Below are 26,864 nucleotides of genomic sequence, written 5' to 3' on the forward strand. Positions count from 1 at the left end.
TAGTCTACTTCTCAAGAATGTTAGCCTGTTACAGGAGGTAGAGCAGGTTATTATGAATCAAGAGGTATAGGATGATGTGCCACTTCTATTTAAATAGATAATACAGGAAAGAAAAACTAACACACAAAACCTTTCTTTATCAATCATCTCATGTAGTTTCTACAACCCTGTGAAGTGGGGGGGGGAATATATTAATAATCTTTATAAAGAATTTGAAGTTTTAGAAGTGAACTTGCTTGTTAAAGTTATATGATTCACCAAAAAGCTGAGCTGGGGTAAGAGTTGATGAGGAGCTGTTCTTTTCCTTTATTTCAAATAATTATTACTGAGTACCTTATAAAATTCTGGTAAATTATACAGAAATTTGACATTATCTTCAGTATTTTATAGAAAAAGAAACATACTTAAAGAGATTAAGTAGCTATCAGACAACTACTAAGTCATACATCAAAAATTTAGTGATGAAAGATTGAACAAGCAGTAAATGGTAGTGCTCATATTTAAATTCTGTGCTGTCTGATTCTAGTGAGTGATTTTTCCACTAGCCCACAATTAGCTTCCTTTGTTTTGAAAAGAATACATCTTAGATTGATTTTAGTGGCCTTTAAAAGTTGTACACATTGCTTGATTACAGATCCCATTACTGGCATTTTCAAGGTGTGTGGTGAAGATCTGTGTTACATACGAGTTTCTCTCAGGATAACATTTCAAACTATACACTCAGTATATTCTTGATAAAATTTTGGCTTTGGTAAACAAAAAAAAAACATTTCTTTCATAAAAGCTTTAGAAAATAAAGCTTGATACAATTTTCTTAGTTATTTGGAAGAAGAAAAAATTAACAATGATTATACATACATGCATAAGTGGAATAGCTTTCAGTACCTTAGAACATCAACAGAAATTTTATGGCCATTGAAGGAGCAAACAGCTTTCAAAACATTGAGGAATACTGTTTTCTATCATTGGACTATAATTTTAGATAATCTGGTACAACTTACATGAAAATTTCAAAATATTAAATTAAGTCCTATATGGGCAATTTGTCAGTGTTTTAACATTATACCTTATATAATGTGAATTGCACCTCTGCTTTACATTAAGATTTTAATTCATTCATTCAACAAATGTTCACTGAGTTATGGACTAAGTACTAGGGTTAAGATAGTGGTTTTCAAACTTCCTAATTAAAGTTATGAAGTAGCAACAAAAATAATTTTATGGTTGGGGGTCACCACAACATGAGGAACTGCATTAAAGGGTCGCAACATTAGGAAGGTTGAGAACCACTGGGTAAAGAGATGCAGGAGTTTCATGTTATTAAGTCTTCCCTACAATTGTGCCTTATATCTAAAAATCTTTACAATTGAATTCTATTAGTTCAGCGTTGTGCTTTTGACTTCTTTCATGTTCTCCATTGTGTAGCATAAAACTTTAAATCAGGGCGGCACCTGTGGCTTAAGGAGTAGCACACCGGCCCCATATGCCGGAGGTGGTGGGTTCAAACCCAGCCTTGGCCAAAAAGTGCAAACAAAACAAAACAAACAAACAAAAAAACCACTTTAAATCATTGTGAGTCTTGGACTTACTATGTTCCATGATTTCTCAGAGACAGAAAAGCAGGGTTAAGGCCCAAAATTGTAAAACTGCTAAAAGAAAACAAAGGATAAATGCTTTAGGACATTTGTGTAGGCAAAGATTTTGTGGTTAAGATCTCAAAAACACAAGCAGAAAAAACAAAAATAGAAAAACAGAACTATTTCAAACTAACAAGATTCTTACAGGAAACAATATAATAAATAAAGAGACAAACTACAAAGTGGTAGAAAATATTTAGAATTTATTAATCTGACAAGAGAATGATATCAAGAATACTCATATACAAGAAGCTAGAACATCTCAAAAGTAAAAAATAAATCATCTGATTAAAAAATGGGCTAAAAATCTGAACAGACATTTCTCCAGAGAAGGTATACAAATGACCAACATGTATATGAAAACATGCCAGTCATCACCATTAATCAGGGAAATGCAAATCAAAATCACAATGAGAAATCATCTCACTGTAGTTAGTGGCTATTATCAAAAAGGCAGTAACTGACGAGGATACAGAGAATAGAGAACTCTTATATACTATTGATGAAAATGTAAATTAGTACAGCCTCCGTGGAGAACAATATGGAGGTTTCTCTAAAAACTAAACAGAACTACCACATTATCTAGCTAACTCACAACTGAGTGAGAGTTCATCATTCCGAAGGAAAGGAAATCAATATACTGAAGAGATATTTGCACTCCATATTTATTACAGCACTATTCACAACAGCCAACATATGCCATCAATTTAAATGCCCATGACTAGATGAATGGATAAAAAAAAATGTAGTGTCTATATACATATGTTTTTGTGTGTATGCATATATAAGTATATAAAATGTAATGGAACACTATTCAGTCATAAAAATGATGAAATTCAACGTGGATGAGACTGAAGGACATTAAGTGAAATAAATAGGCATAAAAAATAAATACTACAGGCTTTCTCTTGTATGTGGGAGAGCAAATACTTGACTTCATAGAAATGGGGAGTTAAATTATGATTATACAAAGCTGGGGAGGGTAAGGTGGAAGGGAGCATAGGAAAAGGTTGCTTAATGGTTACAAAATTCCTTCCAGATAAGAATAAAAAAATCTAGTGTCCTACGAAACTGTAGGATGAATATAATTAACAATCATTTATTGTATATTAAACATATGCAAGCTAAAAGAGAAAATTTCAAATTTTTCCAACACAGATAAATGCTTGAAGTCAAGGAATTTGATCAATACATATTATTTATACATATCGAAATATCATCTCATACTCCACATATATGAACAATTATTTTGTGTCAACTGAAAATAAAATAAAAAAGCAGAGCAGAATTAACCAAAATACTGGACAAAAATCTTAAATTCTTTATTGCCACCTCAAAGGCCGATGAAAATGAAAAATGTCAAACAGCAGATTCCAAGGAATTTGTTCAGCAACAAATAGAAATAAATTTCTGAGACATGGATGATTACTGTTGGAGCCGGGACACTAGGTTGCCGGCCTTGGCCCACAAAACTGCCAAGACACATATGGCTGTGCATTTCACTCAGGGTATGGCTCCCCATAAGTGCCAGGGAGCCTGTTGTCTCAGTCAGGTAAGGCTCTCCCCTTCAGGAGGGGCCAGTCTCAGTCAGATAAGAGGTGCCAGAGCGCCTCAAAGGTGCAGCAGTCAGTCTTAGTAGGAGCCTAATAGGAGCTGGAGCCTAGCAAGAGCCTGAGTCCCGACTAACTTCTTCCATGGCTATTTATAGAGGTGATCCCATGGCTATTTACACCAGAGGTGTGGAGACTACAAAGCAATGATGTATGTTCTCTCGTGCTCTTATGTGCTGCATGCTCTTGTGCTCTTTAAGGAGAGACCAATCCCTTCCCCATTTCCTAATTGCCAAGGTGTTTCTTTTCAGGTGTCTCCTACAAATTACACATCTCTTTTGTGAGCTATACACAACCCATGAAATTACTAGTCTTGATACATAGTAGAAGGTGCTCTCTTTGCTACCAATTAGACTATAAGAATTTTTTATGTCTCTAAATAAAGATAACTGTGTGTTCTAACATGCAGGATTTCAGGTAAAATTGAATAATTTTATTACAAAATTACATAGCTTCTTGTTTATTTTTGTAGTCTTTAGAGTGCACATAATTAGGATTTTTGAGCATAGAATCATGCCCAAGGGAGGATTGAATAAAGATATTCTTCTGCTTTCAGAACATTTAAAACAAGTATATGCATATTCATACTGCCATGAAGTTGTGGAATAGGTGCAGAAAGAAAACTTACGTGAAAAAGATTGTGATTAGTACGTTGACTTCATCCCTGATTTTTCAGCACTTCAAGAATTAGGTATAGCAGTCCTAAATTCAACCTGCAATTGTTCTTAGAGAAGTCATTCATTGTGTCCCATTATGAAAATATTCTGGCTAATCCTGGCCTTCATTGTATACTCTTCAATGTTAACATGTTCTAATATTTTTGTATTCACATAGTATACTTTGAGAGTCTATGAAAATTACTGTTATTCTGTTATTTATTTATTTTTTAATTGTTGGAGATTCATTCAGGGTACACAGAACCAAGTTACACTGATTGCTTTTGGTAGATAAAGACCCTCTTATAAATATGCCCTGCCCACAAAAGGTGTACTACACCCCGTGTCCCTCCAATCCCTCCTTCCTTCCTTATCTCAGCTCTCCCCAGACCCTACTCCCCACTGTGTACTAGGACCTTAATTTTCCTCATATCAGTATTGAGTAGAAGGGATTCTTGTCTCTCCATTCTTGTGATGCTTTACTAAGAATAATGTGTTCACGTAAATCCAAGTTAATAATACAAAAGATAGAAAGGCTCCATCTTTTTAGTGGCTGAATAGTATTCCATGGTATACATATACCACAGCTTGTTAATCCATTCCTGGGTTAGTGGGCATTTAGGCTTTTTCCACATTTTGGTGATTATAAATTGAGCTGCAATAAATGGTCTAGTGCAAGTATCCCTGTAGTAAAAGGATTTTTTTTCTTCTGGGTAGATGCCCAGAAATGGGATTGCAGGATCAAATGGGAGGTCTAGCTTGAGTTCTTTGAGGGTTCTCCATACTTTCTTCCAAAAAGGTTGTAGTAGTTTGCAGTCCCACCAACAGTGTAAAAGTGTTCCCTTCTTTGTGATGAGGGTCATTCTCACTGGGGTTAGATAATATCTCAGGGTGGTTTTAATTTGCACTTTTTTAAATAATTAGGGACAATGAGCATATTTTCATATGTTTGTTAGCCATTCTTCTGTCTCCTTTAGAGAAGGTTCTATTCATCTCTCAGTGATATAAGAGATTATTGGCTCTTTTAATGTTCATTAATTTCAGTTCTTTCTTGATGAATTTCCCTAAGCTACATTCACTGCCTTTACCTTCTTTGATCATTTGCATTATCCTTACACCTGTGGTCAGATGCAGTGTTGCTTCAGAAGCAAAATGATTTCATGTTTGGGTTACCTGTTCGAATCCATAGGTCTATATATCTGTTTTTGTGCTAGTAACATGTTTTGTTTACAATATCCTTGTAGTATAGGTTGAAGTCTTATAAAGTGATGCCTTCTGCTTTGTTCTTATTATGTAAGGTTATCTTAGTTATTTGGGTCTTTTCTCATTCCATATGAAGTGTAGAACTATTTTTTCTGGATCTTCATAAAATGGCATTGGTATTTTTACGGGAATTGCATTGAATCTGTAAATAACTTTGGATCATATAGACATTTTCATGATGTTGATTCTGCTGATCCATGTGCGTTGTATATTTTTCCATCTGCTTACATTATCTGCAACTTATTTTCTCAGTGTCTCATAACACTCCTTAAAGGGATTGTCTACCTTCTTTGTTAAGTATATTGCCAGGTATTTTATTTTTTTTTTGTTGCCACTGAAAAAGATATTACATCTTTTATTTAATTATCAGCTTTACTAATGTTGGTATATATTAAAGTTGCCAATTTGTGTACATTCATTTTGTACTCTTACACTTTAATGAATTTATTTATCAATTCCAGGAGTCTCTTGGTTAAACCTTTGGATTTTTCTGGATATAAGATTATGTTGTCAGAAAAAAGTAATAATCTGACTTCTTCTTTCCCCATTTGGATAAACTTGGGAGAACCCAGATATGAAATCATCCTCATATTCTCATCTGATCTTTGGCAAAACAGATAAAAATGTACACATGGGAAAATAATCCATGTTCAATAATTGATGATGGGAAAACTGGATAGCCATATGTAAAAGACTGAAACAGGATCCTTATGTCTCACCATTCACAAAAATTTACTCACAGTGGATGAAAGACTTAAAACTAAGGCCGGAAATTACAAGAATTTTAAGAAGAAAATGTTGGAAAAATACATATGCACATTGGCCTAGGCACAGAATGAGCAAAGACTTCAAATGCAATCACACCACCAACAAAAATAAATGGAACCTGATCAAGCTAAAAAGCTTCTGCACAGCCAAGGACAGAATTAAAAGATTAAATAGAGACCCCACAGAATAGGGGAAAATATTCAAATGCTATACATCTGATAAAGGACAGATAACCAGAACCTACAAAGAACTCAAGCAAATCAACAAGGGACAACCAAACAACCCCATTAAAAAGTGGGCATAAAACATGAACAGAAACTTTTCAAATGAAAATATACTAATGGCCAGAGAAGTCATGAAAAAATGCTTTATGTCTCTAATGATTAGGGTGCAAATCAAAGTCACACTGAAATGTCACCTAATTTCAATGAGAATGATTTGAATTAAAAAGTACCAAAATGAGAGATGCTATCATGAATGGAGAAAGGAACTCTTATTTTTTTATTTTTTTATTTTTTATTTTTTATTTTTTACTATGTACATTAATGCACTTCTGGGGTACAGTGTGGAGTTTTCACATGCAATCTGAAATACTTCCATCAAACTGGTCAACACAGCCTTCATGTCATTTTCTCAGTTATTGCTTTAAAACATTCACATTCTACTCTTAGAAAGATTCACCTGTACCCCTATAAGATAAACCTCAGAAGTGATGAGAAAGGAACTCTTATATGTTATCGGTGGGACTGCAAGCTAGTATGGTCTCTGTGGAAAATTGTATGGCGATACCTCAGACAACTAAAAGTAGACCTACCATTTGATCCAGCAATCTGACTGCTAGATATCTACCCCAAAGGAAAAAAAAAATGTCATTTTATAGAAAAGACCCCTGCACTCAAATTTTTGTAGCAGCACAATTCACAATCTCAAAGATTTGGAAACAACCAAAGTGCCCACCAATGCATGAAGAGATTAATACACATATATGGAGTACTGTTCAGTCATAAAAAATGGGCACTCTTGGGCAGCACTTGTGGCTTAAAAGGGTAGGGCGCTGGCCCAATATGCCAGAGGTGGCAGGTTCAAACCCAGCCCTGGCCTAAAAAAAAAAAAAAAAAAAAAAAACAGGCAATCTTGTATCTTTTTGAACAACCTGGATGGAATTTGAAACCATTCTATGTGAAACTTCACAAAAATAAAAACAAACGTATGTACTCAATACCAAATTAGAACTAGTGGATCAACACTTAACTGCCCATATGGAAGTACATCTCAATGAAAATCAAGCTGGGGTGAGGGGTGAGAAGGAATGAGTAAATTCACACCTTTTGTGTACATTGCACACTATCTGGGTGAAGGGAACACTTACATGTACTTACATGTAAAGCTCTGACTCAATCTGTATAAAAACCAATATGTAAATAAAACGTGTATCCTCTAACATACTGAAATTTAAAAAAAAGGAACAGAATGACACAGCTTCATTTATACATTGGAGTAAAGGTTCTAAAATTGTTCATCAATATTAGCAAATTAATTTTAATATTAAAAGAGAATTATATCTCATGATAAATATGTGGAAAGGCATGCTCATAAGTGGCTCTAGAGAGGTACTGAAACTTTAGAAGATCTTGGGGTTACACGCATATTGAGTTTCATGATATTGCAAATATTTACACATCTAGTTTAAATGTACTCAAACTAGATTTTAGGAGGATTGTAACTGCTTCATACATATAAATTTTAAAAATCTAAAAGAAAAATATATGGTATATAATAAGATGCCTCATTATTTTCTACTTTGTGTCTCTTGGGATTTTCATTTTCTGCATATCTCAAATAATCTCAAATCAAAATTGACATATTCCCAAGAAGTTTATTTTGAAAACACTTCACTCATTTAAGAGTATGCAGTTGAATATTTCTCTTGATTTAAGGAAAAAAGAACAGAAATAAAAAAGAAACTTGAAAAAAAAAACATGGAATAACATGGTAGTCCATCAATTAAAGAAATGGCAAACTTTAGGTAGGGCCTTACAAAACAGTGGCTATGTTTTTTAAAATCATTAGAGATTAAAATAAGTTAAAAAGTCAAAAGTGTTGGCCCAAACACAAATGAGCAATTAATTTTTAGGTGCTCAGAACAGCCAACATGTTCAAATACCAAAGTATAATTTTTCTTTATTCATTTATTGTTATTTTAAATATATCCCACTTATCATGTTCCATATGCTGTTTTAAGTGCTTTGTAAATATTAATTTAGTTAGTCTGCATAATATTATGAGGTAGGTATTTCTTCTCTAGGCACAGAGATGGTAAAAAAAAAAAATTCCTAATTTCATATACCTAATAAGTAGGTTTTAAGACTCAGGCTAGAATTAATGTTTTTAACCACTATAAACTATGTTGCCTTTAAGGGCTTACTGTTTAAACATTTAAGCTGCATAATAAATATATTTTTATTCTTATTAACAAGAAGATGAAATAAACAAATGAGAATTTTCCCCCTACAGTCTCAGAGTTTTGTCAGAGACCCCAAAAACTGAGAGCAATACAAAGGATGACAAAAAGTATCCCCGCTTCCCACAGCAAGGTGTGAGAACACAATTGCAGGACATGGTAAAATGCTGGGAAATCAGGTCTGCCAGCGTTAACAATTTCCCACCTCCACCCCACATACGTGGTTAAGGTTGATCAAACAAAACTCAGAGGAGAAAATGTTTGCTGTGTATTGCCAGTATTTTATGGAAGAGGTGCAGACAGGATTTACCCTCAATTTAAGCAAATTCAGAGGGAGGCTTCAAGAGAACTGCTCAGAGAAATATTCCTACATCCCTTGGTGTGTGGGCAATATAGTGCCTTTTGTTAAAATTACACCTACAAAAAGCCAACCTGTCAAGAGGCTAAACCCAGGTCCCCCAGAGATGATGAAAGAAAGAGCAAGCTGCACGTTCTGTAGCATAGCACCTTCTCCAGGCAAAAGAATATACAGAAGTAAAGAGCTTTAATCAGAAAGACTGAAAAAGTGTCATAAATTGCCACGAGGAGAGGCATTACCTGAATAAGGGGAATCTCAAGCATGGTTCTTAGTGGGAGATTGCCAAGGAATATCTATCATTGCCCAACTTTGGGATACAAAACAGGTGTAATATGAAATGAAGAAATTCTGCATGTTTCTATAGAATGATCCCCAGGTTATATTGAAAAATGAAAAAGGTGAAATACAGGGTAAAGTTTTTATTAGACTATCATTGAAAGAAAGGGGGTAATTTGAAGATGGATCTAAATATACATATATAGGGTGGTGCCTGTGGCTGAAGGAGTAGGGTGCCAGCCCCATATGCCAGGAGTGACATGTTCAAACCTAGCCTCAGCCAAAAAATTGCAAATAAATAAATAAATGGACATATAGAGAGAGGTAGGGGTGAGAAGTAAGATCTTTCTGAATGTATATGTTTTTTGATTTTTGGCCCATGTAAAGTGCTATATAATTAAATGAATATTTAAATAAAAATGTCACAAAAATAACCATATATGTCATGTGTGTTTGTGCGTGTGTATATAGATAGATAGATAGATAGATGTATATATATACACACACCAAGTATACACACACACACACACACACACCCCCCAAGTTGGAGGCATAAGAAATATTTCAAATGACTTTTAAAGAAAATATTTTGGCTATATATCTTTACTGGGATATACTGAAAACTAAGGTCCAAAATAACTGTAAATAAATACAGATGTTGGCTTAGACAAGGAATTTATGAAGACCCCAAAAGCAATCACAACAACAACAAAAATAAATATATGGGACCTGATCAAGTTAAGTAGAAAGAATAGTTTCTGCAGAGCTAAGGACACAATCAATAAAGCATACAGACAATGTACAAAATGAGAAAAGATATTTTCATGCTACATATCCAGTAAAGGACTGATAACAATAATCTACAAAACTCAAGCAAATTAACAGGAAAGTGTCAGGGCCCGGGACTGGCCAGGTCTCAGGCCCAGCTTAACTAGATTCCAGATGCAGACTACTAAACTATCTTGCTCAGGAACAATTTCTCTTAAGTGCCTGAGGGCTATGTACTTTAACTGACAAAAGAGAGAGAGATAGTCTTTGAGAGAGGAGAGTAAAGCAGTCTTCTTAGAAAGATATATCTTAGTCTTTAGCAGAGCTTAGTGATTTTCAGGAGAGAGACTCCCTGCTGGCGTTCTGCAGGCAGGAGAGGAGACAGAGTCAGAGTACGCCAGTCCATGATAGAAAGTGCATGCTCCCAACTGCCTTCTCCTCCAGCCTAATATAAGGCTGATCTTGTCCCTCTCAACACCGCCAGTTCAGCAATGCTCTCATCTCATGAGCTCTCATGCTTGTTAGGAGAGCTAAATCCCTCTCCATGCCCTTTTCACCAAGATGTTCCATTATTGAGCTATACAGGTATTTCTTATCACTCTCCTCCTAGCCACAGGCTATACAGACTGCTACAGGAAAGGATCAAACATCCCTATTAAAAATTTGACAAAACACAATTGTCAAGATGTGGAATCCACCCCAAGTCCCTATCAACACATTAATGGATTAATAAGCTGTGGTATATGTATACAATGGAGTACTATTCCACCATAAAAAGTGACATTACATCTTTTGTATTAACCTGGATGAAGTTGGAGGACATCCTCCTTATAAAATATCATAAGAATGGAAAAGCAAGTATTCAATATATTTAGTACAATTATGAAACCAGTAGACAAACAAATACACACACAAGAGAAAAACATAATTAAATGCAAGTGAGGAGAGTGTGCAAGACAGAGAGGTATTGGTGTGCTCTCACCTAATAGGCACAATATAAGGGTATATGGCACATCTCCTAGGGGATGGGTACACCTACAACTTAGATTTGCCTAACAAATGCAAGCAAGTAACCTAATTGTCTGTACCCTCATATTAATCTGAAATTAAAAATTAATGAAACAAATTTGGCAAAAGACATGAATGGAAACCTTTCTAATGAAGGTAGACAAATGGCCAGCAAACATATGAAAAAATGCTCATCATCTCAAATAATCAGGGAAATGCAAATCAACACCACAACGAGATATCAACCTAATCCCAGAAAGAATGACTCATATCATGAAGTCCCAAAGCGACAGATGTTGTCTTGGATGAAGAGAGAAAATAAAATTCATATCCTGTTGTTGGGACTGCAAACTAGTTCAGCCTCTATGGAAAGTAGTATGGCGATTCCTCAAAGAACTAAGACTATACCTACCATTTGATCCTGCAATCCCACTACTATTTACCTAAAGGGGGGGGAAAGTTATTTTTATCATAAAGCCACTTGCACTTCATTTTTTTAGCAGTTCAATTAATAATTACAAAGATGTGGATACAAACTAAGTGCTCATCAATACATGAATAGATTAATAAATTAAATTGTGATATATCTATATCATTCAGTCATAAGAATGATGGTGATCTAGTATCTTTTGTAATAACCTAGATGGAATTGGAGACCATTCTCTTAGGTAAAGTATCACCAGAATGGAAAAACAAATACCACATGTACTGAATTCTAAATTGAAAATAGTTGATCAACACTTATGTGCTCATATAGGAGCAAAACTCAATAACATTCAAGAAAGTGAGGGAAAAGAGATAGACTAAGTTCACAAATAATGGATACTTTGCACAGGTACATCATGCACTTTCTAGGTGAAGGACACACTTGTAACTCCGACTTACAATACATGAAAGCTAACTATGTAGCCAAAACATGTGTACCCCCATAATGGTTTGAAAAAAATCCAAAATCTAAATTCAATATTCTCATTAGTAGTGATATTAGCATAGGTTATTTTAAAAATAAGTCTATATATATATATCTCATAAGCATCTTTAGGAACCATGGTTTTCAGAGTAAGAAAAAATATATGAAATTTTAAATCAGAGAGCATAAGTAAAATCCATGTAATCTTAAATACAATTAGAAAGGAAAAGATTAATTTTTCATGTTCAAAGATGAATGTATTTTCTAAAATTGTCCAGTGAAGTAGGCTAAAACATCAACAATGAAATCTAAGCAGTTCTCTCAATAATTTTAGGGGAATGGCTGATTGCAAGGCTAGGAAATGTGTAAGAGGAATCTAAGAAAATCTTGTCATAACAGACCGTATGGAATCTATCACAGCCTACCGAGGTCATTTCAACAGGATAGAGGAGACAACCTGCAAAGTTTTCCATTGGCCAAAGATAGGCTAATTTGGGAAATATTGATATTAACTGTAATGCATATAATTGCATCAAATCACATATATTGAGGTCATAATGATTATTCAAAACTAATGAATCAATATCAAATCTCACTGGTCATCATGTGGGTTAAATCAAGTTTCCTCAAAAGATAATGCTGAAATTCTAATTCCTAGTACCTGTGAATGTGACCTTACTTTGAAATAAAGTCTTTGCACATGGAACCAAGATGAGGTCTCACTTGATTTGGGTAGGCCATTAATCCAATTACTGATGTCATAAGGAGAGAAAGAAACACAGAGATACATGGATGTACACTGCTAGAAGATGAAGGCAGAAATTGGAGCAATGTAATTAACAACCAAGGAATACCAAGAATTGTTAGCAACCAACAGGAGATAGGAAGAGGCAAAGTGTTGTTATCTAGATTCTTCTGAGGGAGTATCACCCTGCCAGTACCTAGCTTTTGGATTTCTAACCTCTGAAATGGTGATAAAATAAATTTCTATTGTTTTAAGCTACTTACTTTGTGGTAATTTGTTATGACATTTCTAGGAAACCACTATAGTCATCTTTACAGATTGATAGGCCACCGAATAATTATCTTAAAAATTGATAGGGAAAAATAACTATTTTTTCTTCCTTTCCTATATACATTGTATTTCTAGGTTATTAATAGTTTGTTGGGGAAAGTTCCTCTTTATAAAACAATCTCAGCTAATAAACACAGGAGTCATAGTATTTGAATATGATTTGTTTGCATGCACTAATGAATTAATGGGTCTAGGCAGTGGATCATCAATGAATGTTAAAACTATTTCATGAAAAGTTGATGGGAGAGTATTACAATGAATGGAAACATCTGACAATACCCATACTCACTGATCAATCTTAACATCACTGAAATTGGAACAGCCACACCTACAACAGGTTCTTGAATGATGTGATATTGTAACACTGATGAGGAAAAAAAAATCAGTTTTCCACTGGGTGCATGTTTCCTTATGTCTGTGTGGAGTTTTCCCTGGATACTCCAGTTTCCTCCCACAACCCAAATATGTTCACATCAAGTGAGGCAGTCTGTCTAAATTATGAGAGAGAGAGAGAGAGAGAGAGAGAGAGAGGAGAAAACTTTTACTAGTTTTTATTAATATTTCTTACATGTACATATAGCTCACATTTATGTCAATATTTTATATTAAAAGCATTTTTGTTTTTATTTAGAAACTTAGTGATGTTTTTATGACCAGAAATACAATATAGGAGCTTAGCTCTTGTTCACATCAATTGCTGGTGATAAACTTGGTTTTCTTATGTATTGTTTCACTTAAAGTAGCAATTTCCAAGAACCTGTCCCAGAATTTAAACGAAAATTTACAGCATGTGCATCCTGATGTACTAAGAAGCATTTAGTACTACCCGTGAAATATTACTATCAACAAATTGAAACTAAATAAAAGAAATACTTTGAAGTACACATTTACACTTAGCCAAATCCAGAATTTTGAAATTCAATAGGACAAAATTACCAACTTTCTTTAACAAATAGATGTCATTTTATTATTATTATTATTATTAATTTATTAAATCATAGCTGTGTACATTAATGCATTTATGGGGTACAATGTGCTGGTTTTATATGCAATTAGAAATACGTACAACAAACTAGTTAACATAGCCTTCACCTCACTTTCTTAATTATTGTGTTATAACATTTATACTCTACACTTAGTAGATTTGACAAGATGTCATTTTAAGAAAGAGATGGGAAAGAGAAACAATAAAAGGATTATAAACCAAATGCAATGTATTAACCATGGTTGGATTCTGATTATGAAGAATAAACTAAAATATTTGAGATGATTAAAGAAATTTGAATATGACCTTGTCATAGATGAATTTGAGTAGCTGTCACTAATTTTCTTAGATATAATAGTGAAATTATGGTATGTTTTTTAAATTACCCTATCTGTTGGCAATAAATATTTCAGAATGACATGATAAGTCAAGAATTTCCTTTGATTGCTTGAGAAATAAAACAAGAAGCAAGAAAAAGAATAAATGAATGAATAATATGTAAGTAGTAAAATTGGGAGGATGTAGAAGAAATAATATAGACAAAATATTGATAATTGTCAAAGTGGTAAGTGTACATGAGATTTTATTTTGCTATTTTCTTTTGTATGTTTGAAATTTCCTATAATTAAAAAATATCAGGGCCACACCTATAGCTCAAAGGACTAAGGCGCTGGCCCTGTATACTGGAGGTGGAGGGATCAAACCTGGTCCCAGCAAAAAAAAAAAACCTGCAAAAAATAAAATAAAAAAAAACTGAAAATATCTATTAAAAGTGCTAAAGGAAGAGTCAGCAAATTGTACATTTGCTACACATAGGCCTCTAATATCAGAAAGCAAACATTCCACCTCATTAAGACTAATCCCTTTTATCCCAGTCCCACCCTCCATCAGGGTCCACCTTTCTGGAAGAGTAAGAAATCACAGATTGTGAGAGGGAAGGCAAAATGACAAAAAAAAAAAAGAAAGAAAGAAAGAAAGAAAGAAAGAAAGAAAGAAAGAAAGAAAGAAAGAAAGAAAGAAAACATGACTTCTTTTACCACGGCAGGCTTCTAAATCGGAAAGAATTTCAAACTAGGTAAAGGAGAATTTTTAAATGTAGGTGAAATCTGAAATTCTGTTAATGGTCCACTAGAAAAACTAATTACTGAAATGAGACCTCTTATCCTGAATGAAAGTGGCTGGAAAGGCTATGGAATCTGCCCAACATTTTATTCATAGGTATATTGGGTAAGATTCTCTGCAAAGCATAAACTTAAGCAAAGTTTGTATGCAGTTTTTTTTTATAGTTTTTCTGTGTTCTCCAAATTAAAAAATTTCAGATAACTGTGAATGTACATATGGTTAGGTTACATTGTTTGTATTTGTAAGCTGAAGTCTGAGTTGCAGTTGAGTCTTTCACTCAGAAGGTGTGCCATATACCCTTACATTGTTCCTGTTAAGTGAGAACTTACTAATTCCCCTCCTCCCCATCTCCTACCTCTTCTTTGAATTTGTGTTTTTCTCTCATGTGCCTGTAGTTATTGATCTACTAGTTTGAACATAGTATTGAGTACATGGAATACTTGTTTTTCCATTCTTGAGATACATTCCTTAGGAGAATGTTCTCCAAATCCATACAGATAAATACAAAAGATGTAAGGTTTTATCTTTTATGGCTGAATAGTATTCCATGGTATATACATATACCACAGTTTGTTAATCCATTCATGAACTGATGGGCACTTGCACTGTTTCCACATATTTTGCAATTGTGAATTGAGTTGCAATAAACATTCAAATTCACATGTCCTTCTGATAAAGTGATTTGTTAATTCTGGGTTGATAGCCAGTAATGGGATTGAGGGAGTAAATAGAAGGTCTACTTTTAGCTCTTTGAAGATTCTCCATACTTCTTTTCCAAAGGGCCATATTAGTTTGCTATTCTACTGACAGTGCATAAGTGTTTCCTCTTTCTACACCCCTATCAAGCATCTGCAACTTTGGAACCTTGTGACGTGTACTATTCTCACTAGGGTTACGTATTATCTCAAAGTGGTTTTGATTTGTATTTTTCTGATAATTAGGAATGATGAGCATTTTTTCAAGTGTTTTTTGCTATTTGTACTCTTGGGAAAGGATTCCTGTTCATGTCTCTTGCCTGATGATTAATGGGGCTATTTGCTTTCTTCATGTTAATTTGTCAAGATGCTTGAGTTCTTCATAGATTCTGTGATTAGCCTCCTTTGTCAGATTATAACACATGAATATCTTCTCCCATTATGAAGATTGTCTATTTGCCTTTCTGATTGGTATCCTCAGCTGTGCAAAAGCTTTTTAACTTGATCTGCTCTCATTTATTTACTCTTGTAGCTACTTCAGTAGTCAATGGTGTCTTCTTAGAACTGGACCCAGACAAGGATGCCCACTATTGCCACTGCTATTCAACATAGTGCTTAAAGTCCTAGCCAATGCAATCAGGCAAGGAAATGATATCAAAAGTATCCAGATGGGGACAGAGGAGATCAAATTTTCAATCTTTGCTGATGATATGATCTTATACTTAGAAAGTCCAAAGGATTCAACCATAAGATTTCTGGAAGTGGTCAAGCAATATAGATGTCTTTGGATATAAAAATCAATGTTTACAAATCAGTAGCCTTCTTACACTAACAACAATCTAACAATCAAATCAAAGATACAATATCCTTCACAGTAGCATCAAAGATAATGAAACACCTTGTAATATACTTAACTAAAGATGTAAAAGATCTCCACAGAGAGAACTATGAAACCCTGAGAAGAGAAATAACAGAAAATATTGACAAAATGGAAGAAGATCTACCTATTGCTGAGAAGAATCAACAATGTTAAAATGTCTACCCTCCCGAAGATATCTATAGATTCCTCACAATCCAGCATAAAATACCAATATCATGCTTAAGGAAATTCAAAAAAATAGTTCTTTGTTTTAGGAAAAATCCTGAATTGCCAACACAATTCTATGAAATAAAAACAAATCTAGAGTAATCATGTTACTAGACTCCAGGTTATACTACAAGTCCATAGTGATCACAACAGCATGGCATTGGCACAAAAATAGAGACATAGAGCTCTTAAACAGAATTAAGAACTTAAAGATGAAACTAGCTTCATATTGCCATCTGATCTTCAATAAACCAAACAAAAGCAAACACTGGGGAAAATAATTCCTATTTAATAAATTATGCTAAGAGAACCAGTTAAGGCTGAAACTGGACCCATAACTCTCACCACTTACAAAAAGTATCTCACCCTGGATAAAAAATTTAAATCTGAGACACAGAATGACAAAAGCTCTAGAAGAAAGTGTGGTAAAAAGTCTTTGCGATGTCAACCTTGACAAAGAATTAATACATTAGATTTTTTGGAAAGTCCTCTTAAACACAATATTTGTGAGGGCGGAGAAGCAACAGAAGAGTAGGTAAGGAGTCAAAGTGTAATGCTGTAGCAACAAAGGCGTTAGCTATATGACAGAAAGTTGTGGAACTGTCTGGTCTTTGGAAATTGTCCTAAATTATGAAAAGGTGGCTAAACCTTTACAATCAAAGCATCAACCATTCATTGGACTCAGGTTTCCCCTGATAAGGGGTTGTGGCATTGATAAAGGTAATTATGCCACTGATACTCAGCTTTGAACCATTAACAACCTACATTCCTGGCAGTTAAAGGAATGAGTACCTCCATCCAGAGGGAGATGTGCACAGTACACCACAATATCCACCACAAGGGGGCAAAGAAACAAAAACTTTGAAATAACTCTCTACAGAGTCGAGCTAATTTAAGATAATGAATGCACGGATGTATGTGCATACAACATACATACGTATATTATCTGTGCAGTGGGGAGAAAAAATAATCTGACCTGCCTAGTTTTCAGGGTTAGGAAAAGAATAAAATACAATATTATATGTAAAATTATTTTTGAGTGATAAATTGCCACAGGCAGCATCATGGCACTGAGGAAAGATTAAAAGCCAGGCAAAGTTTGGTTGGCATTTTGACTCTCTTTTAATGAGCTATGTGAGACTCTCAGTTCCTCATCCAGAAAGTCAGAAAGACACATTGACAGTGGTTCTGTACCACTGTAGTTGTCAAGCTTTAGTGTGCGTCAGAATTCTCAGTGAAGCTTATTAAAATGCATATGCTTTATTCAACATCTATGGAGGTGGAGCCTTGGAGCCTGAATTTTTAACTTGTATCTTGGGAGATTTTGAGAAACCTTGCTATAAGATCCTTTCCAACCTTTAGTTCATATTATCATATTTTATTATTAACTTCGACCAGCATATGACAGTCAGTGTTCTGGAAAACACTTTGTCAGTGAAGAATAGAATATTGTAGAACATTCTTCAGGAAATTATGGCTCAGATTTTTCAGAAATTCGGATTAGCACTAACAATGTACACTAATAATTACTCCAAATTGATTTTTTAAGATTATCTATTGTTTCCTGTCCCATTTACAATACATATTAATTATAAGTTTTTTTTCTAGAGTTAAAGATCATAGATTAATAACCATAACATCTAATTAATACAACAGATTTAGTCCAAATCATTTCCATAACAGCATCAACATAATGATACTAAAACTTTCATATGATATCAAAGTAATTGTGATATTAGAGATAAAAATCTCATGAGGAGTACATACATAGTAGAACCCATACTTAAAGTAAGTGCAGGTTATATAGATCAAAATGAATACTTGTTTCTCAAAATAAAAAAGAAACAATGACAAAGGAATGTTTCCTGAAATTCTTTGTTTTCTATGTAAAAAATACGGAAACTAGGAAGGACAGGGTAAAAGAATATACAAATTAATTGAGTTAATTTGTTACTTTTATTGGAAAACAAATTTTACTCTAAACCCTGAATATATCCATTGAAAAGTAGGTGGCATACGTTTCCTATCTTAGAGTTTTGGATGATTGCTATAAAAGAGAAGGGATACAGCACTGAAACTGATTATCTGACTATAGAAGTTGAACCAATATTATGTAGGATTGCTATTTTTAAAGTGACTGACTTTAAGATGTTCTGGAGGTAGTCTAAATATGAGTTACAAGATCTTTTACATCATGAGTTTTAACTATAATTTGTAATTACACTACTCTAAAGATTTTCAGTTTCAAAAGTCCTAATGGCAACAAAGAAGACAACCTCCAAGTCTATACCTCAAGGAACTTCTCTCTTTCTCTCTCTTTCTCACTCACTGGTTTCCTCCCCTCCTCCCTCCTTCCCTCCCTCCACCCCTCCTTTTGGTTGACTAGGTGAAAATTCCAAAGAACCCTATCACTACATATGACTAATCAGTTATATAGTTCTCTTGTACTTAATTCTGAAAAGTAGAAAATGATTTACTTCCAGTAAACCTGCTCATAATACTTATCCACGTTTGTATATGTTTTCAATTTTTATTTAATTTTAGAAAGATGTATACATATAATAGCTCAATTAATTTGTACAAAGTTAATAAGTCTCTGTGACCACTCTCTAAATTAGGAAATAGAGCACTGAAAGCACACCAGAGCCACTCTCATGTACCTCTCTGTCACTATTTCCACCTTATTCTCCCAAAGCTACCATTGTTCTAAGCTCTAACAACAAAGCCTAGTATTGCCTTTTTCTAAACTGTTTGTTAATAAAATTATAAAGTATTAACTTTTGTTGTCTTTTTCCACTCAACCTTATATTTGAAAGATTCACACATGCCCACGTTGTTGCATGTATTTGTATGATGCATGCTGTCACATTCATTTTCATTATTATATAATATTTCATTGAATATATGAATAAACATCAGTTTACATATCTGTTCTGCTTATGGATGTTTGATCCTCATCTTTAGCAATTCTGAAGGATGTTATGAATATTGCTGTGCCTGTCTTTTGGTGCACAGCAGCTATCCTTTTGAAGAGGAAGATATTGTGAAGGATCCAAGGACAGAAATGAAGAAGGCAAATAATAGCAAAAGAAAGATAGGTAACTAGAAATACTATATGTCTTGATCTCCACACTGTCCCATTATTGCCCTTATTTCTTGAACCCATTATTGGCTGAAATAAGATCTTTGAGCTCTGAATTCTTTTTACCGTTTTGCATTTGCTCCTATTCTTCTGTATCAGGAGAAGGCTCAGTTAGCTGCCCTGTGAGTTACATTATTGTCATCAATTTCAGGGAAGCATAGGGATTGAAAATCTAACCCCTGATAATTCTGTAGATGAGTAAACTTTTCTATTGTTACTATTGTTACCAGTATTATCTATTAAGGTATTTATCACTTTATATATGAAATGGATTTCTGAAATGTTAATGATAGATTGGCTGATATTAATTATATGATTCTCCAGAAAATCTTTTTAACATTAAACACAGTAAGATGGCATTAATAATACTATGCAACTTTCAAAATGATACTATAGATATTTTAATTAATATGTATCCAATGTCACATTAATAAATAGTAGTCACTAAGATCCTCAATTTGGATGATTGTTGCATCAATTATAAGGTAGATAATCATGAGGAGTCTCCAAAATCATCAGTTTCATCGAGTTTAAAATGTGATGGGAATAGGGGTGGGCTGTGAGGAAGTGGAATGCTATGGGCGAGCAGTTCCAAGGCACCTCTGTGCTGTCGCTGCTGATGGATGCCCAAGTAGTAGCAGCATTTGAGCCCATTAGCGTGGGCATCTCCATGGTGGCTGTGTAAGGCCTCACCAACTACCTGTCTTACAGGGACATCTACTGCCACTTTGCGAACTGCTGCTGCGAAGAGCGGGTGTTCCATGCCTCAGAACCAGTTACAGAAATAGATTCATGGTAATGTGAGTGCTTGTGCAAACTCTGTTTTCATAATTGACAAGATGGATAAATTGCACCCCAGGATCATCAGTGCAATCAAACCATTTCTAGACTACTACCATCAAGTGGATGGAGTGTCTTTTTTTTTAAGAGGCAGAGTCTCACTTTATTGCCCTTGGTAGCATACTGTGGCATCACAGCTCACTGCAACATCCAGCTCTTGGGCTTAAGCAATTATCCTGCCTCAGCCTCCTGAGTAGCTGGGACTACAGGTGCCCACCACAACCCCTGGCTATTTTTTGTTTGCAGTTTAGCCGGGGCCGGGTTTTAACCCACCACCCTCAGTATATGGGGGTGGTGCCCTACCCACTGAGCCACAGGCACCACCCAGGGATGGAGTGTCTTACTGCAAAGCTATCTTCATCTTTCTTAGCAATGCAGGTGGTGACCTAACTAAGACTGCTCTTGACTTTTGGTAAGCAAGAAGGAAGAAGGAGGACATTCAGCTGAAGAACCTGGAACCTTGGCTGTCAGGGGCTTTAATAATAAACACAGTGACCTGTGGTACAGTGGATGGATGGACAGAAGTCTCATAGATTACTTCATCCCCCTCCCTGCCTCCTGGAATACAGACATGTGAAGATGCGTGTGAAGCTGAAATGAAGGCCTTGCAGTTCTTCTGTAGATAAAGATATTGTGACAACAGTGGCAGAGAAAATGACATTTTTCCCCAAAGATGAGAAAATCTACTCAGATGAAGGCTGCAAGACTGCAATCACTGCTAGATATCCACTGAGCTGTTACCCAGGTGGATTAAGAGACAACTGGGAGGTTTAGCACACCAGGGCCCCTAACTTTCAGAAGCACTTTGAAGACATCTTTAGGGTTTTGTACATTTTCACATGTGAACTTTGGGGATAGAGAAGTTTCCAGGAGTTGAAATATGAAAATACGGTTATCTGTCCCTTCTGTTTGTTGTTTTGCAATGTGACAGGAGTCCAGTTCTTTGCAGTTACAGAAGAAATTTTAAAACCCCCTTCCCACTTACCATTACTCACCTTGACAAAAGTGCCTGAACATAGTTGTCAGGGGGCCCAGGGATCCTTTATGACCCAAGGCACCCACATGTCAGAAGCTCCTGTCAGGACTAAATGGGCAGCTGAGGAGTGTTCACCTGCTGAAAAAAATTCTTCCAACTGTTTGGTTTTCTTTACATAGAAGGCTTTGGCTGACATGAAATATTTTCTGTTAGAACTGATGGTGCCTACAGGGCCAGGTGGAATGTGTTGGGGTACATGGTCCTGTATACTGAGCACTCTTGACCTGGCTGAAATGTTCTCCTGTTGGGTAGGGATTCCAACTGATACCTCTGCAGCATATGGGACAGATGGGCCCCTTCTTCTTGTACGCTCTCTGCTCATTACAACTCATGGGATCCTTCACTCATCACTCACAGCCTTCCTTGTACTACGTTTTGTCCTAAACTTCCTCAACCATATCATAAAGTCAATCAAAATGAGACCATTAGTTTTGAATGTGAATCCTTGGTTTGCAAGATGTTTGTTACACTTTGATGTAGGTCAGTCTCTCCCTTGACTTCACAGAACCATTTGAAGTTCATAGAACATGCTCATTCTCCATGATTGACACCTGCCCAAACTGAGAGGTTAGCTTGAAGATTCTTCATTGCCAAAGAAGTGGGAGTGTTGTACCCTGGAAATGCTAGAGTTTCCAAGGATATGCATTTTCTATAATGTTTCTGCTTCTGAAACTCAGATAATAGAAGTATAGGACATTGTTTATTTTAAAACACGGGAAGGACACAAAATGGAATAATTGTTTATTCCTGTCTCAGGTCTTCTTAAATGGTATGGATTTTTATCATTGAATGTGTGGCAAGTAAGGTCATAATTATGGATCATACAAGATTAGTCTGAAATTGTGGCAGGTCCTGGGTGTCATCTGATGAGGACACCCTTTGTGGCAGCATCACACCACTGCCCTGATCACTGGGAAGTAAGACTTCGATGCCACCTAGTGTGAATCATTCTGTGTCTCTCCTGTAGTTACAACAGAGCTGCAGATACTTCATTACAACCATGTAGCATTTTCATGTGTAGAATGTGGGAGTGTGAGTTTGTGACATGGAACTGCCTTATTGAGTATCATATTTAGTCTTTTAAAAATGTCAAGGGAAGGCTTAAAATTTTAGGACATATTCTGAAATTGTAGCTAAGTTACATTTATTTTATAAACTTTTGGATATCTAGTCAAGATGAGAAAAGACTTTCTCTGTTTACAATGGTTCAATCAATAAACCCAACATGTGTTGGCCTTTGGACAACTATTACCAAATGTAGCTTGGTCATGGCCCAGCCTCCCTGACTCTTTGTAAAATGTGGACATGAGTTGGAATTGACCTGAGTACAACATAATAAAGCCTAGATTTTGTGATGTGAGATGTCGCTTGCTAACTTTTACTCCTAGTTTATTCGGTAATAAAGTTTGGAATAATGACTCTTCAATAACAAAATAAATAAATAAATAAATGTGATGGGAAAATCAAAGACACTCTGTTGTTTTAAAATTCAAACACAAGAATGTATACAAAACATCTAGAACAGAGCCTGGTATGTAACATGTAATAAAAACTAATCATGGTAAAGAGTTGGCTAAATTACTCAGGGAAAAATCAAAGAATTTAGCTGAATGAAACACAATGGATTTTAACTCGCTTATTTGTTTTCAGTGCCTTTTCTTGATATTGTATCGCTATACACATGACAAATTTGGTTCCTTATTTCCTTAAAATTGTACAGATATTTCTGGAATTTTCAATTACAAAGCTGAAGAAAAATTTAAGGACAGATGTTACAGAAAAGACCATTCAATTGATAATATCAAATATTATGTTTTCACTCGAAAGCAGTATATTATGAAAACCTGGAAAATTGGAACAGTGCACAACTTTTGGAAAATGGATGATAATTAGTTAATATAAGAAGTTTCTAAAAGATCTTGACAATTAGACTAATGAGCCAAATAAGATAAAACTATAAAAATAAACTTTATATTTAGTTTGCAAAATAGCAATGTGGCTTTTGGCTATGGCATTGTGAGAGTAACTGATACCTAACTTGACTTCCTGATATTAAATAAAAAGAACTATAGAACTGAAAAATACATGAAAAAAACTGATTCAGATATTAGAAGATAGTTGTTTGGGTGTGCTATCGCTGAAATGAAGGACCCTTGTGATCACCTCAGTTTTTACTCTGGTCACTTTATTGACTATAGCCCAGAGATGTGGTTCATCAGCAGTTTGCTAAATAGAAGAGACAGATATCTGACTTTGCTGATACCTAGATGTTTAGAATTTGTTTGGAAGAGTAAAATAGAATAAGAAGCCACATCAGAATGAGTTCTAGAAATCTGCATAGGGGTTCTATTGAATTTTGGATTGAACACTAAGCTGCATGTGCACAGGCTGAAATTCCATAGGGCTGAGCAAAGAAAAACTATCAAGAAAGTCCCAGGAAAGCATATCACAATCAAATTGTTAAAGAGCAGTTATAATGTGAAAAGTCTTAGAAGGAACCAGAGAGGGAAAAAGACGACACATCACACGTGGAGGAAAAAGATAAGGATGATCACTGGAAGGACATCTTTAACATCCATAAAGAGAAAAACTGCTAACTAAGAAATCTGTATTGATTGAAAGACATTTTTAAAATGAAGATAAAGACATTTGAAGGTGAACCAAGCTATAAGAACTTATAGTAGCCTTGTCTCTGAGGGAAACTAAAGACAACACAAAAGAATGGAGAGAAGCATGTATGAAAAATGAGAAAATATAAAAGATATTTTCCTCAATTAAAAAGTCTTTAAATATAATTTACTCTGCAAAGCAAAAATGTAATAATGGGGGTTTATGTCATATGTAAATAAAATTTATGAAACAATATCTAAATAATGGGAGGAAAACACAGGATATATTGCTGTGAAATGTTATATAATATGTGAAGTAGTAAAATATTTAAAATATTTAAAACTAGTGTGTCAAAACTTTAAAACAATCATTAAAATTTAAAATGAATTACATAGCTAATATACCAATAGAGGAACTATAATGATATACTACAAAATGTGTAAATTATTCAAATGTAAGTAATAAAATAAAGTAAAATTTATGAAAAATTTGAGATAAATAAAAACTTATAATAAAATGGTAGTTTAAATTCACACATCACTAATGCATTAATATAAATAATACAAAAATACCAATTTATGGCAAATATTATCATACTATTAAAAAGTAAGAGATAACTTTAAATTATATTAAATATGCCTTAATAACATAAGTTATAAGTAAAATGTAGAAAATATGCTATGAAAACACTAATCAAATCAGTATTTTGATAACATGAGAAAAGGATAATCTCAGAGTGAGGGAATAAAGTGCTTGACTGCTTTAGATCTGCTTTAGCTGTCCTATAGTGTCCTTTAGCTAATTGTAATACTAAAGTCACCTCCTAGAGAATTTTAATAACATGAACATAACATGACTTGAATGAAGGCACATGATGATGGTACTACACATGCTTGATTTGTTTCACTAGAAACAAGCAATGATACGATATAAGAGCTCTGTGTCACTCACTGTAAAAGAATTTAAGATAAGAACATGACAATGTGGATAGATGCAAACTTTTCTAGGAAGAAAGTTTCTGTGTTGCCCAGGAGCAAGTGTCCTTGTAAATAACCTCTAATAAACTCATCTAACTCAACAAGGTGGACTTATCAGAGTTGTTATTTGGTCTCTCAACTTCATCTCAGTTAATGAGGCAATTTATACATACTATCATGGGATTTTCTCAAAACACAGGATAGGTGTCACCAGAGATTTTAAAAAAGACATTTCATAAAATTAAATAATCAGTTAACCAAGAAGTTATAAAGATCATAAATGTAGATACACCTAACGGAAATTCAAATACACAATGAAAAACTGACAGAAATGAGAAAAAAGACAAATCTACAATTTCAGTTAGAGATCTTAGCCCTTCTTTCTCAGGGATGGTTCTTTGAGAACCACTTCTATCTACACAGAAAGAAAGATACAAAAGAGTGTATCTAATTGACTTTATAAAATACTGCATCAAAAAAAAAAGGTTAGAATAAACACAATATTAAAATGTATGTAGACCATTAACCAAGACAGATCATGTGCTAGACCATCAAAACTCAAAAAAAAAAAAAAAAAACTTTAAAAGACAGAAATTATATAGCATATGTTTTCTCACTGGAACATAACTAAATGCCAGAATGATATGAAGAACATTTGGATTATTTGGAAATTAAACAATACACATTGAAATAAAACATGGTTCAAATAGTAATTCAGAATTAGAATCAAAAAACTTTGAACTGAAGAAAAACCCAACATATCAAAATGTATAAAAGACAAATAACACAATTGTTAACAAAAATTACAGATTTAAATGCTTATTTAATAAGTCTAAATCAGATCTAATGTTGCATCTCCAGACATTAAAAATAAACAAATAAAATAATAAATTACCAGATGTGAAAATGTTGGAAAGACACTTAGAGATATTGACCCAGGAAAAGAATTATTGAAGAAGATTCCAAGTTCACACCAACAGCAAAAATAAATAAATGTGACCCGATCAAAGCCAAATTCAAAATCAAACAAGCAAATAGACAACTCATAGAATGAGAGAAAATAGTCACATTCTATACATCTGAAAAAGGACAGATAACCAGAAACTACAAAGAACGCAAGCAAATCAGCAAATAACAACCAAACAATCCCATTAAAAAGTGGACAAAAGGCTTGGAGCCTGTAGCTCAAGCAGCTAGGGCACCAGCCACAAACACCGGAGCTGGCAGGTTCCAATCCAGCGCGGGCCTGCCAAACAATAATGACAACTATAACCAAAATAATAGCCAGGTGTGGTGGGTGCCTGTAGTCCCAGCTACTTGGGAGGCTGAGGCAAGAAGGTCATTTAAGCCCAAGAGTTTGAGGTTATTGTGAGCTGTGATGCCACAACACTCTACCCAGGGTGACAGTTTGAAACTGTCTCAAAAGAAAAAAAACAAAACAAAGTGGACCAAAGACATGAACGGAAACTTTTCAAATGAAAATATACTAATGGCTAGCAAACTCATGAAAAAATGTTCAATGCCTCTAATAATCAGGAAAATGCAAACCAAAACCCTATTGAGATAATCACCTAACTCCA

The 26,864-nt window shown here is 34.5% G+C and overlaps 1 pseudogene; it reads left to right on the forward strand.

Moving 5' to 3' along the window:
- Positions 1 to 20,582: 20,582 nt before the first annotated feature.
- Positions 20,583 to 21,435, forward strand: LOC100954365 (annotated as a pseudogene).
- The last annotated feature ends 5,429 nt before the right edge of the window (positions 21,436 to 26,864 follow it).

Source organism: Otolemur garnettii, unplaced genomic scaffold (genome assembly GCF_000181295.1).
Source record: "Otolemur garnettii isolate 467f Iridium unplaced genomic scaffold, OtoGar3 scaffold00224, whole genome shotgun sequence".
NCBI lineage: Eukaryota > Metazoa > Chordata > Mammalia > Primates > Galagidae > Otolemur > Otolemur garnettii.